Source organism: Camelus bactrianus, chromosome 10 (genome assembly GCF_048773025.1).
Source record: "Camelus bactrianus isolate YW-2024 breed Bactrian camel chromosome 10, ASM4877302v1, whole genome shotgun sequence".
Taxonomy (NCBI): domain Eukaryota; kingdom Metazoa; phylum Chordata; class Mammalia; order Artiodactyla; family Camelidae; genus Camelus; species Camelus bactrianus.
Genome location: NC_133548.1, coordinates 42,811,162 through 42,824,567, shown reverse-complemented (window position 1 = coordinate 42,824,567; position 13,406 = coordinate 42,811,162). Strand labels below are relative to the sequence as shown.

The window sequence follows — 13,406 nt, the reverse complement described above, 5'->3', positions numbered from 1 at the left end:
CAGAAAAAAATTAAGCTCTATTTCCATCTCTTCACTGTCCACTTATCAACTCCCACATCCTCTTTCCCAATTCTCCTCTCCAAAGAGGCCTTTAAGTTTGAGTTTTCAACCTCAACCATTTCAATCTCTTTTCCTGCCAGATGGTCCTTCTCCACTTCAGTACAGATTCTATGGAGGTTTGAAGCTGGGTTTAAATATTTCCTGAAAGCCTGAAATGGGGTGAGGGCTCGTTAGGCAATTCCAGGCCAAAGGAAATCTGGTTGTTTCCAAGACAGTTTTAAAAACCTAGACATAGTTGTTTCTGCCTGCCTCTCAGCCTCTCAGCAAGCGGCTTAACCCAGCTCTGCCAGGATGATGGAGCCCACTCTGTCCCCAGATCAGAGGCCCAGTCCACCCTGCAGAGTCCTGCCCTCTTTCACTTTGGCAAGAAGAACCCGGTGGGTCCTGTAATCATGATGATTCCGAGGCCGCAGACCTATCTCACACGAGTGCCTTCCCTAGGCCACTCACAGCAGGCTGCCACATCCTGCACATGCCAGGAATGTTCATGCCTCCAAGCTTTTATTCAACCAATTCCTTCCATCTTCAAGTCCTCCACCCACACTGCTTCTTAAATACCCAGTTCAAACGTCAACTTCTTTCTGAAGCCTTTTCTGATACTAAATCTTGACCTTATTCTCACCCTTCCCATGCTCTCCAGTCTAGCTGAACTCAAGATGCCTGCCCTGCTCCAGGAAAACACACCACCCACAAGCTGACCTTCTCAGAAGATGAAGGAAATAGGAAGGATTAAAGTGACAGAGCCAGTCTGGATACCTCAGTTTCCTATCTGCAGCAAAGGAAGGATACCCCACCTCTATAATGAGAACATGAAGACCAGTAAGAAGCCATGTATAAAAAAACAGAAGACATTCAGAACCAAGAGGGAACACACTTGAAGCCTTTGGGCCAAGAGTTTAACTTTCCTCCAACTCTCAGCCTCAAGACTTCTTTCCTTGTCCTCACTCTCTTAGCCAAATTTGTTTCCTATTTCACTGAGAAAATAGACAATCAGAATGGACCCTCAATAAACTACCACCATCACATTCACCACCACTGGCAACAGTGCAGATCTTGTCACTTCTCTGCTCAAAACCCTAACGTGACTCCCAATTGTTTAAAGCAAGAGCCAAAAAATGACCTACAAGGTCTTCATCATCTGGGTCCCAATGACATCTCTGACCTCATTTCAACTACTCTTTCCCCACCAGCGACACTGCCTCCTTATCATTTCCTCTAATACACAGGCACATTCCACCTCCGGGCCTCCAGACCTGCTGTCTCCTGTACCTGGAGCATACTCCACTGAGAGAGCCTGCTCCCTCATCCCCCAAGTCTCTGGTCAGACATCATCTTCTTACTGAAGCTCTTAAAAAAAAACCTTCCTCTACCCCACAGCCCCCTCAGCACTCCTGCTCTCCCTTTTTCTGTTTACCATAGCATTTATCACCATCTAACATTCTGCTTTTCTTTCCACAATTTATTTACTATATTTACATCAGCTCCATGAGGCTAGGGACTTTTGTTTTTGTTCACAGCTGTACCCTCAGTGCCTAGGACAGACCCTGGTGCACAGTAGGCCCTCAATAAATATTTTTTAATGAAAAAACATCTGCCATCAGCTCAGAGTGGTCCCACCTTGAGAGAGTGAATAGCTCCACCATCCAGGCCCATCTTCCAACCCCACGAGCCTTCTCAGTTCAGAGTCTGACCTACCAGCAGCAAGCACACCCACTCAGAAAATTCAAAAGGGGGCCACATCCTCTGAACACCCAAAAGATTCAGCGCAAGGGCAGCTTTAGCCCAAGAACAACTGAAAGTGCTCTCCGCAAAGATTACATTACATTCTTAATATATTACTTTATATTCTTATTATAAAGTGCAAGGGTCCTTCTCTGAAGCTGCATGAATTTTAAGACCTTCCTTTCCTGATGTCTACTGTTTAGACACTACTGATCAGCCCTCTCGGAAGCACTGTAAGGTAGTTAACTCTAAATCTGCAGCATACTCTCTGGGGGGAGCATTTCAGTCTCCCTGGAAGATCTTTCTGCTCAACAAAAGAGGGCACAGCTTAAGAAAAGGTGGGGAAATACCATCAGAGAAGAAGAAAAAGAGACACAAGTGTGGGCACCTAAGACTTCCATTTGTTTACTTACTTGAACCCTTTGAGGGCACCTTCCCAGCCAGGCCCCCATGCTACTGTGCTATGCTCTGGTCCTTGCCCTTGAGCAGTTCCCCATCCTGCCTGAGACAGACAAGTAAAGAAAAGGTTCTGGTACCATGTAACTGGAGCTGTGACAGAAGTATGAACACAGAGCTCTGAGAGAAGGAGAAGGACACCTGATCAGGTGGACAGGGTGGACACGGGGGAGAGCTTCCACAGGAGACAGGAAGTGACACTGGGCTGAGTCTTGCAGGACTTGTAGAAGATAAAGAAGGCAGAAGAACACTGCAAACAGAAAAGGAGAAAAAAAAAAAAAAAAAGCAAAAGCCAAGGTGGGGGGAGGATATAGCTCAGTGGTAGAGTCCATGCTTAGCGTGCACAAAGTCCTGGGTTCAATCCCCAGTACCTCCATTAAATAAACAAATAAGTAAATAAAAACCTAATTACCCTCCTCCTAAGAAAAAAAAAGCCAAGGAGATCTTGAAGCAGGCCTCAGATTTCTTGAACAGGATACAAAAAGCAACCACCATAATGTAAACTATTGATAAATTAAATAAGAACACTAAATAAGAACTCTGTTCATGAAAAAATACCATTTAGAGAGTGAAAAAGGAAGCTTCAGAGTGAGTGCACAGGTTACAGAGCTCAGCAGATTTGGGAACATCAGATCAGAGAGCAAAGTTTTCAGGAAGAAGGGTAACTCTCAACCTTCAGATCTTGGACAGAACCATTAGGGGTGGATTTCTCTTTGGAGAAAAGTCTCAGTTTTGGAAGGTAGTAGAAGAAAGTGCATGTGTACAGCCAGGCTCTGCTGCTTCTAAGTATGCATTTATCTCATTAACATAGCTGACATTATCTCTATTTCACAGACAAAGAAACTGAGGTTCAGGTAAGCAATTTGCCCAGGGTTTCATAGTAAGTGGCAGACCCCAGAGTATGGAGGGGTTGGCACTGAGCTCTATAATTGAAACCAGAGCACATAAGTCCTTTGGTCTCTGTCATATCTTGCGGCAGGACGCCATCTTCCATCCCAAGTAAACCCCTGCAGCCCTGCTCTGTCTGGACAGTTAAAAAAGGATATTGGCAGTGGTCTCATGCCTGGCCTGCAAATTCTTGGAGTTAAAATCCCATTTTCTGTAAGCCATCCAGTTCAGAGGGCCCCGAATCAACACAAAATAAATATAAGAGATGCTCCTCCCTTGCTGATCTTCAGGCCTTTTCTCCTTATCATTCTTCCCTATCTGGGGATGGAGGCACAAACACAGAAATCCTGGTCAAAGAAAGGCTCTCCCCTAAAAACGCAGTCCCGCTGGAACTGAGACTAAAGATAAGGGGAGTCCGTCCACCCATCTGTCCAACTTCTTTAATGGTTATGATGAGAACGGAATTTGACTCTTTTTCCTCCTTTAAATAAAGCAAGTGCTACCTGGCTTCTGTGGCTCAGCCTGTGTGCTGAGGTGCCCTAGAGGACCGCAGTGAGCTCACAGAAGTGATGCAAGAGACTTTAACTGTTTGAGGGAAATAAGAGCAATACTCAACATTTGTCAGACACCCTCTGAGTTCACAGTTTTAACATTAGATTGCTCTACACTATTTTCAATGATGTTACTTCTTTATGAAGCTGGGTTTTCAGCAGCTGCTGTGATAAAAAGCAATAACCATGCGAAAAGCAGTGTGGAACAGGAACTGGGGATGGCAGTATTCAATTCAATGATTCCAAGATGTGAGATGTTGTGCAGTGCCCTGTACATTCCGTAAGTTAGTGATTGTGATTATTTAAGAATGAAATTAAAATATTTTGAAATGAAATTGATGTACAACATTGTTAGTTTCAGGTGTAGCACATAGTGATTTGATATTTGCATACATTATGGAATGATCACCACGATAAGCCTGGTAACCATCTGTCCCCATACACAGTTATTACAGTATTATTGACCATATTCCTTATGCTGTATATTACATCCTCAGGAGTTATGTATTATATATAACAGGGGGTTTATACCTCTTAATCCCCCTTCACCTCTTTCACCCACCCCCAACCCTCCTCTAAAAATATGTTTCCTTTCAATTTATGTGTATAATTTTTTCAAATGCCTACTCAGTTATTAAGATATAAGCACTTACTAAGTAGTTTACATCTGAATACTTAAAAAATAAAACTTAGGTTATTTCTTTTAGCCTATGGGCACTGTGAAAAATTACTAAAACACTAAAGATCCACGAACTGAGAAAGTTTGGAAACCACTGCAACAGGATTTTTTTTTCGTATATATATTCTCATTGATTGAAGTATAGTCGTTTTACAATGTTGTGCCAATTTCTGGTGTTCAGCATAATGCTTCAGTCATACATGAACATATAGTCATTTTCATATCTTTTTCCACCGTAAGTTACTACAAGATATTGAATATAGTTCCCTGTGCTATACGCAACAGGTGTCTTTAAGTCTCTGTGTCAAGCAGCTGAGGAGGAGTTCCCAGGGCAGGCCCAACCCTGCCCAGCAGGTGGGCAGCTAGCACTCAGGCCAGTGGATGGCACACTCAGGCTTCCACTGCAGCTGACAGAGCACCACCAGCTCCTTCTCAGTCCAGAGGCTGTGCACATCTGCATCAGCTTTACCCCAGGCTCCCAGGCGCCCCTCTGAACTCCCTCCCTGAAAAGCTCTATTCAGCACAGACCTCATGAATAAAACCCAAGCCAGCCCAGAAGCCAGCCGGCCAGCAGGGGACTTCCACACAGGCTCAGACTTGGGCAATGGCCACAAACCCAGCCATTAATCCACAGAGGGAGGGAACGATGGGAATCTGGGAGCGGGTGTCCACTGACAGCCCATCCACTGACTGAATGGCCAATTGGGCTTTCTGGGCGAAGATCTGCATGAAAATGACACCTTTGTTCACAAGGGGTTTCTTGCCTAAAACACTGCCTCCCTCAATTCTTCCCTGAAGTCATAATCCTCTGTTGGTGACATCACAGCTGTTGATACAATAGCCAACTGTTGTGATGTCACAAGACTCAACTTTTGTCATTTTCGGTGGGGAGTGGGGTGAGACAATGTGACAAAGGGCTGGAAGAGAATAAAGTTATAGAACTGGAATTCGCTTTTTCATGCTAATTTTCCTGGTAATGAAGGGCAATGACTCAGAAAAGGCCAGGCAAGCCAGCCACTGGCAGCAAGGCTGTATTGTATGTAGATCCATCTATACTAAGGGGAGAGGGGCGGGGTGGGGGAGCGCTAAGGCAGAAAGGGCACAAAACGGAGTTTTCAATTCCAGGATTAGCCAAACATGAATATGTTCTCAGTCTGGTCAAGTTCAGGACTGTCTCTTTCCATTATCCATCATCTGAGCCCAGAGGAAGCAGAGAAAAGCTGAAATCCAGGAAAGGCTCCAGGCTGGAATGTTCCCTGGAAATTAATGCTTGGGATATTGCACTGACTGGACTCCACACTGTCAGAGGAACAGACTCAGTTTGGACTGCATCCTAAGGATAGTGACCAGGATGGAGAGGGCACTCAGAGGCATGTCACAGGAGAAATGACTAAAGGAACTGAGAATGTTTACCCTGGAGAAGAGAAGGCTGTGGATGTAGAAGGCTGATAATTGCCTTGAGAATTCTGAAAGGCTCTCATGTGAAAAAGGGATTAGATATGTTTTCTATGGTCCCCCAAAGAGATCTCAGAAAATAAGAAGATCTAGAATGGCCAAAATGAGAGAGAATTTTTTATTCTTAAATTCCGATTAGAGACCATAAGTTCTTTTTAATTCCTAACTTCTCAATTACAGACTAGGCTCTTGAGGACAAAGAATGTCTTGTTGACTATAGTATACCCCAGAATTCTGAATAAGTGGCACATAGTTGGAACTTATTAATATTTGTCAAATGAATAAACAAGTGAAGCGAGGATAGTGGTCTGCTGAAGGGACTCTCCCATTCAATAAGTATTTTTTTAACCCCTATCACATGCCACTTACTCAGTTAAGTTAAGACGCTGGGGATACAACAGTGAGAGAAGCAGGTAAGATCAGTGGTCTCCCCCCGCCCCCCTGCCCCACCCCTGCTCTGTAGATTAGCACAGGTGGCATGTAAGGTCCTTTTCAACAATGAGATTTCCTTGATTCTTAGAGATGACTGAAATATTTAAAACTGAGAGGAAAGAGGACCCCCAAAGCCACAGATAAACCCTATCTACCACCACTGCTACTATTTACAAGCCTAGAAATCTAGACCAAGCTAAGGCTGCCTTCTCAGCTGGGGAGAGGCCTCATTCTGAGACAGCCCCTATGATGGACTAGACCAGACCACCCAGGCTGGGCATTTTATCAAAGTGCCCCAAACCCTCTACACAAGACAAAGTGGGCTCCTATGTGAACCTGGGCTCCCTCAGCCCAGCAATAAATAAGCATGGTCCAGTTAGGTAAAATGAGGTATTTCAGATACCCTCACTTCTCTAAGGAACTTCCCCAGGAGCCAATTATCCTACTGGGGGCCATCTGAATGACAACATAGTAACTACAGAGCAATTTTCAAGGAAATAATTCCAAGATATTCTATTTTTTTGTGTTGGGGATATAGGTTTGGTTCCAACTTCTGAGGGTATGAGAGTCAAACTTTAGGTAATGAAACAGATGATTTAACAATAACGACACACAATATACCAGATACACAATATACACAGACCTTAATCTCTTCAAAGTAGTCCTTAGAGGCCTGAATTTTTGTTCTAATACAGTCTCAAAACATTCCTGAAATTCCTGTTTGGAAATTGCCCTCAGAGACTTTGGAACATTATCCGAATTTTCTCTGAAGGAAACTCTGCATCCGTCAAGGGTGCTAACTCACTCAGAGCCGTGTGACAAGAGAGGGGGCAAACTAAAGAAGAGCAATCTTGGGTCAGAATAAGTAGTAATTGTCAAGTACACTGCAGGGCCGTCACAACAAAAAGGGCGCATTGTGAGACTGCCCCAGATCTCCGCTCTTTAGAGCACAGCCACTGTTACTCACTGCGAGGTCACAGAGCCCTGTGCGTATCTAATAAACCCCAAGAGCCTCCACAGAAAATTTCTAAATTTCTAAGAAATTTCTGTCTACCATTTTAGGGGGTTCACAAGCTCCCAAAGTTCCTCCACAGACTCATTTTAAGAATCCTCGTCCTGACCCATTTCACCTTCCCTGTAAGTGCACCGGTAGTTCTGAAGGGAGGCCTACAGAGCGCAGCAGGCACGCTGACGCTGGGCACTAGAAGGGGCTCACCGGCAGCGAGGCATCTGCTTCCCGAGTCCTTGCAGTGCTGTTTCAAACCTGCATGCCAGCAGTTTACACACTACCACATACCACAGGCCTTTAGGAGTGTTAGAAATAGTTAAAGCCAAAGATATCAGACTCACAAATGCCAAATATCCGGAGACTAAACGTGACATTTTCTAATGTGGTTTGTAAACTGGTGCAGAAGACAGTCCCAAAGAGGAATCACATGTACCTTCAGTGACCACCCTTGTTTAGCTGTGTAAGTGCACATATGAAGAGCAAGCTGTGGTCATATTCCCCCCTTTCCCCAAGTCCTCCGTCTCCCTGTGGGAAGCATGGGGAATATGCCTCCTCCCTGCTTCAGGGCCAGCCAGCATGCTCACCAAACAGCTCCCAACATACTAAAAGCCACCCAAGTCACATCTGACTCATGCCACTGCTCTCTGTAATGAGGTATGACATGTATCTAAGCTCTTGTATATTTTCACATTTGTAGCCTACAATTAGGCATTTTTGAGGGATGTAGCTGACTACAGTACTGTTCGGTGACCTATAATTATTCACACAGGCATCATGGCCAATCCAGGCTTCTGTCAGGCTGGAGGCATGCTGAGCTGAGACCTCAGGGAGGAGGCTGCTCAGCTTTAGGGAGGTCCAGAGAATACTGGTTAGCGACGGGCCTCAGGGGGCCACATTGCTCTTCCTTGGCTGCACAAGGAGACACTGTCCCCTCTGACCCCTGCACCAATATTCCTCATCCACTGCCTGGCTCAGCACAGCTCACTCCTAAGCCCAAAGGTTGGCGCCTCTGTGGGCCCAGTGCCCACAAAAATGGACCCCTTCATTGGACACAGTCTCCATTACAAAAGCAATAGCAATTTAAAGCAACTTCTCAGACTCCCCACAAATTTTCTGAGGAAGAACGGGTCACACCCAGCAGCCCACAGAATCTAGCAGTCCACTGCTGTGCATCTGGGCTGCAGGAACTGACCCAGGCCACCTCTCTGAGCCAGCCTCTCTGTCAACAGCTTCAGGGACTCACTGTTCCCAAGGGCCCAACAGAGTAAACGCCCACCAGCCTGCTTCCCCACTGCTTCCCTGGCTAGGAGGGAAGACCTGCTTAGCCCTCAAGATCTGTCTCTGGTGATATTTCACATATATATTTAGCTCCATTAAAAACTGGTTTCTTGATTCTTTAATGGAAGCTCAAATCCTGATTCTAAATATAATTAAAGGTACTGCCACCAGCCAGCCCAGTGCAGCTGGGAAGTACAGCCATGGCCCACACTCGGAGCAGCACACACATTAAGTATGAGCCCAGTACCTCAACCACAATTACTCTGCAAGTTATCCTTCTTCCCCAGCGCTGGCTCCAAGTACTTGAGAATGCTTTACACTTTTCAAAAACGCTTTCACATGCTACCTGAGCTGAGTCTGCCAAATAAACCCCAGAGGTCAAATGCAATAGGTATTTTCCCCATTTCTACCAAAAAGGAGACTGAGGCTCAGGGAGCTTGTCTTGCCCCAAAGTCAGCCAGTAAGTGCAGAACCAGGTCTAGAACTACTCTGCAGCTGTGCGACCCCAGTTCTTCATATATCAGCAATTAACAGTAACTACAGGGCTTACTGGGAGAATGAAAGGGCTAAAATACGAAAAGTACTTGGAATGGTGTCTGGTTCACAGTAAGGACCTGTTATCACTGTTGCTGTTGTTCTTACTACTAAGAGTATTATTGCCACCACCACCCAGAATCCCAAACCCAAGCCTAAAGCTCTCTCCTCTCCATCCTTCTCCGACCTTGCAAGGATAATTCAGGAGGCACTTTCATCTAACCTTGAGGGAGTCCAGCCCTAGTCCCCGCAATCTGCCTATGGAACTTAAAATCCACTGGGTGCTCTATCTTACCTCTCCACAAACTCCCCCTGCTTTTGTGAGCACACGCATACACATATACACCACCTTTTCTGCAAGTCTGACTCTCTCGTCTGCTGGCCTCCAACGTCACTTTTGCTTTGTTAGCTACCATTCTGTGGCTTGCTCTGCCTGCACTACCCAGTTTTTCATTCATTTGGTTCCTTTCTTCAACAATCATTTTTAATGAGCACCTACTATTTACCAAGCCCTGGGGGAACAATCCTTGCCCTCCAAATACACCAATGAAAAGTGCAGGAAGAGTGGGATGCACAAAGCGCGGTGACAGCACAGACGGGCCAGAAAATAACTGTTGGAGGGCAGCACAACAGAGCTCAGAAAAGCAATGCTGAAATGAGTTTTAGAGAGTGATCAGAGTTTTCTGGACAGACGAAGGGAGAGGAGGACATTCAGAGCTAAGAGAACAGCACTTACTCAGGGCTGCAAGGCAGAATCACAGAGAATATGATCATCTCACAGTGCCAGCACGGAGAGGGTGTATGTGTGTGCACTCGTGTGTGTATCTGTGAGAGACCAAAACAGAGAAACAGAGACAGAGACAAAAATAGAGAACAGAGAGAGACACAAACAGAAGAAGTGAAGAGAGAACAATCAGACATGGGAGGGGGAGCCCACACTGCCTGGGGGTGGCAGGCAGCTGGGACAGCAAACGTCAGGTCTGCCTTTCCATGGTCTGAGTGGCAATCTCGACTCCCTGGTATGCTTACAGTGCACCAAATTTAAATGCAAAATCCTTTAACAACTGTTTTCTCTCTACTTCTGTCTTCCCCTCCTTCCCGATTCTCATTCCTGCTCCGCTCTGAGCCCTGAGTTTTAGTGCCAGTGCTTTTACACAAATCCAGCTTCATGTCCTGAGTGAAATATAATTTCATAGGAATGTAATTCTGGAATGATCTCATTGAAAAAGCACATCCAGCAAAGGCCATAAGCAAACTTCAGGCCAGCCCATTCACACCCAGAGCCAAGGAGATCGCAGACCCCTTTCCCTTAAATGGACAATGTGCCTGGGGCCCAAGCAAAGCACATCAGTTGCCCACGGATATTATCCTGCCCACAGCCAGCCTGTCTGCTTGTAGACTGAGGCCTGGGCCCAGAGCAGAGACCACCACAAACCATTCTGCACTATACAGGACAGACTCAGGAGAGCAACCAAGCAAACAGGTCTCGTTGCGTCCCTTGGGAGGGTTCTGGCTCCTGGCCAGGAAACACCAGCTGAAACTATTAACATCCTCCCTGTCACTCCGTTATCAGGCAGAAGAAAGTCCAGAAGCCTAGCTGGCAAGGATCCTCCCCACAGCTACCTGCCTACGCTACCTCTCTGAAACTCAGCTGCTACCCAACTCTATAGAGAGGGTCAGAAGGTAGGGTATTTGACTCTGAAACTAGATGGCAAAGCCAGCTCTAGACCAGTCCAGCAGGGCTGAAGCAGAGGAAAAGTGGGGAAGAAATATTATTCTCTGATGGACTTTCAAAAATTCTAGCTGAAAAATCACCAAGTTGGACTCCCTAGAAAAAATGTCCTTACTCCAAATCTGTACCTCACCCCCAATGAATCCTCATAAAATGGACCAGAAGAGGAGGAAAACATGAATGGCTTGCAGGGTCTACAGGAACTCTCGGTATTCTCTTTGCAACTTTTCTGTAAATCTAAAACTATTTTAATATAAAAAGTTTATTAAAATTAATGGCTTGTCATGGTTTCCTTTGTGAGCAATAATGAGAAAAGAGTAATCTTGGATATAAAGTCCAACTCTGCCTCTACCAGTTACGAAGCTGTGGATGAGTTACCTAACCTTTCTAAGCTTCAGTTTCCTCAACAATGAAATGGAGAGGACAGTTCCAAGCACAGAGTGTTGTTGTGCAGATTAAATTAGACATTGCCTGAAAGGACAAAACACAGACAAAGGTACTTTCCTTCTGGGCAGTGGCAGCTCCTCAGTTCAGGCAGCCTTCACCTTGGGTTCCTGGCAGCTGCGGCGGGAGGCCCCAGATCCCCTGGGCAGACCTAGCGCTGTGATGATTCACAGCCTCGTCCACGGCCGGCATTACACTGCAAGCCCACCATCATCGCCCAAAGGGCTGAAAGCCGCCTTACAGCGGGTTCCAACTAGCGAAAGCACACCTTTGTTGACAGAAACATGTTCTTCTCCTTCCTGCTTTCCCTTCCTCCAACAGGATCCAGTGTCACTGTCAGCAGCTGAGTTACTTTCCTGCGGTTCGCAGGGGTCAACCAAAAGGCAAGGCAGAAGTTGACAGAGTGGGGCTTCCAGTAGGATCAGTCGTCCGTGGTCAGGTGGGCAGGGGAAGAAGTCCGCTCTCAAATTTGCCACAAAGGACTCTTCCCCACCAGCAGCACCACTACTACCACCTCCCACACCCGCCCCGCAACCTGCTCCCCACCCTGGCCCCACATCAAGCTGGTCTGATAAACTACAAACCTGCCAAGGCAATGGGCACAGTAAGTTCCCCAAAGCCAAGAGATAAGCCCCAAGGCTGGGCATGAAGTCGCCCGTAAGCCCTGGAGCCAGATTCTTGAGCCTCAGCCACCCTGACTCCTGGCTCCATGATGTGTTGTCCATTTCCCCCCAGCAAGACTGAGGCCCCAGCCCGGTCTCATAAGTGGATGGGCTGGAGGTCAAGGACAGAATCAGGTGAAGAAAGGTACAGCTCTGATGTCATGTTGTGTCTCTGAAGATCGCTCACAAGGACATAAGGTCCTTAAAAAACTCTCCTAAACTGAAAGAGAAGTCCCGTCTCACCCTGAAAATTCAGTGTCCAAATAAGGGAGCAGTCAGTGCTAGAACAGTGAGCTTGTTCCAACTCTGAAAAGCCTGTGAGAAGCAGTTCCCAGGCTTGGGATTCCACTGACAGGTTGTAACCCCTCGAAGCACTAATGGGTACATTCTAGTGGCTAATTTCTCTGACCTTCCAGATGGCTGTACTGGGGACACACCCCAGCTGAGGCCCAAGGACATTAGTTCCTGGCAGGGAGTACGCAAAAGCTCAGCCGCCCAGCCGAGCCAGATAACAGTCCCAGCTCCAGCGGCTTCAAGGACACGTTTTGGGAAGCAGAGCTCAGGAAGAAGATGTCCTTGGAGCTATTTCTTATTTAACCAAATAAGAGCCAAATATAGCCAAAAATGAAGAAGCTAACTATGTCATCTTCTGTGCAATTTTTCTCCAGCTAATCGCCTCATACCAAGTTTACTACAATGGTCTCTGATTACACAGAGTACTGTATCGAGTGCCAGCCCACGGAGGCACTTAAATAAATGTGAAGTGTTACTATTATCATTACTAATTTCCCTTTCTTCTTCCATCTCCAGTCCTCTGCTCATAAATGACAAGCTACGTATCCTGCAATCTCAATACCATCATGTCATTCCTCGGGACTCCTTAACTGCCAATCATACCAAATTCAGATTCCTCCAGTTCTTCCAGAACCCTGTCCAATGCTGCCAACCAATCTCACCTCCCTCTTCGTCTTTCCTCCTCCTTCAACTCCCCCCACCCTACCACCACCACCCCCATCCCATCCTCCATTCCCTCCACACAAAGGCACAAGACTTGCACACACGCACATACACATACACACACACACACACACACAAATGCACTTTTCTCTCCAGGCAGGATGACTCTTTCTCCAAACATGTCCATTGCTGCATCCATGTTTTTTATGCTCAGTATTTTCCGTCCTCCCTGCTATCCAAATCCTATCCATGCTCCATGGCCCAGTCTAAGGTCCCTCTTAAACTTAGGTTGGAAAACCATTAGATCCACAAACAATGACCAGGCACCTCCCTCATGCCAGGCACTAGGGCAGACACTGAGGACACAGTAAGAAAAACAACACAGTCCTCCATGCTAACTGGTGGGAAGGGATTCAACATGAACCTCCCTGCTCACCTGAAGTGTGCAGGTAGGGGAGTCAACAATCAGACCGCAGAAGCAGCTGGCTGCAGCACTTGTTGGGGCAGAGATGAAGTCCAGTTGGATGAGGTCTTCCTACCTCTCCTT

General features: G+C 46.4%; 1 protein-coding gene across 2 annotated transcripts in view; it reads right to left on the bottom strand.

Annotated features, from left to right (window-relative positions):
• Positions 1-13,406, bottom strand: part of DENND2B (DENN domain containing 2B) — a 98,591-nt gene that overhangs the window by 58,693 nt on the left and 26,492 nt on the right. The window lies entirely within an intron of this gene.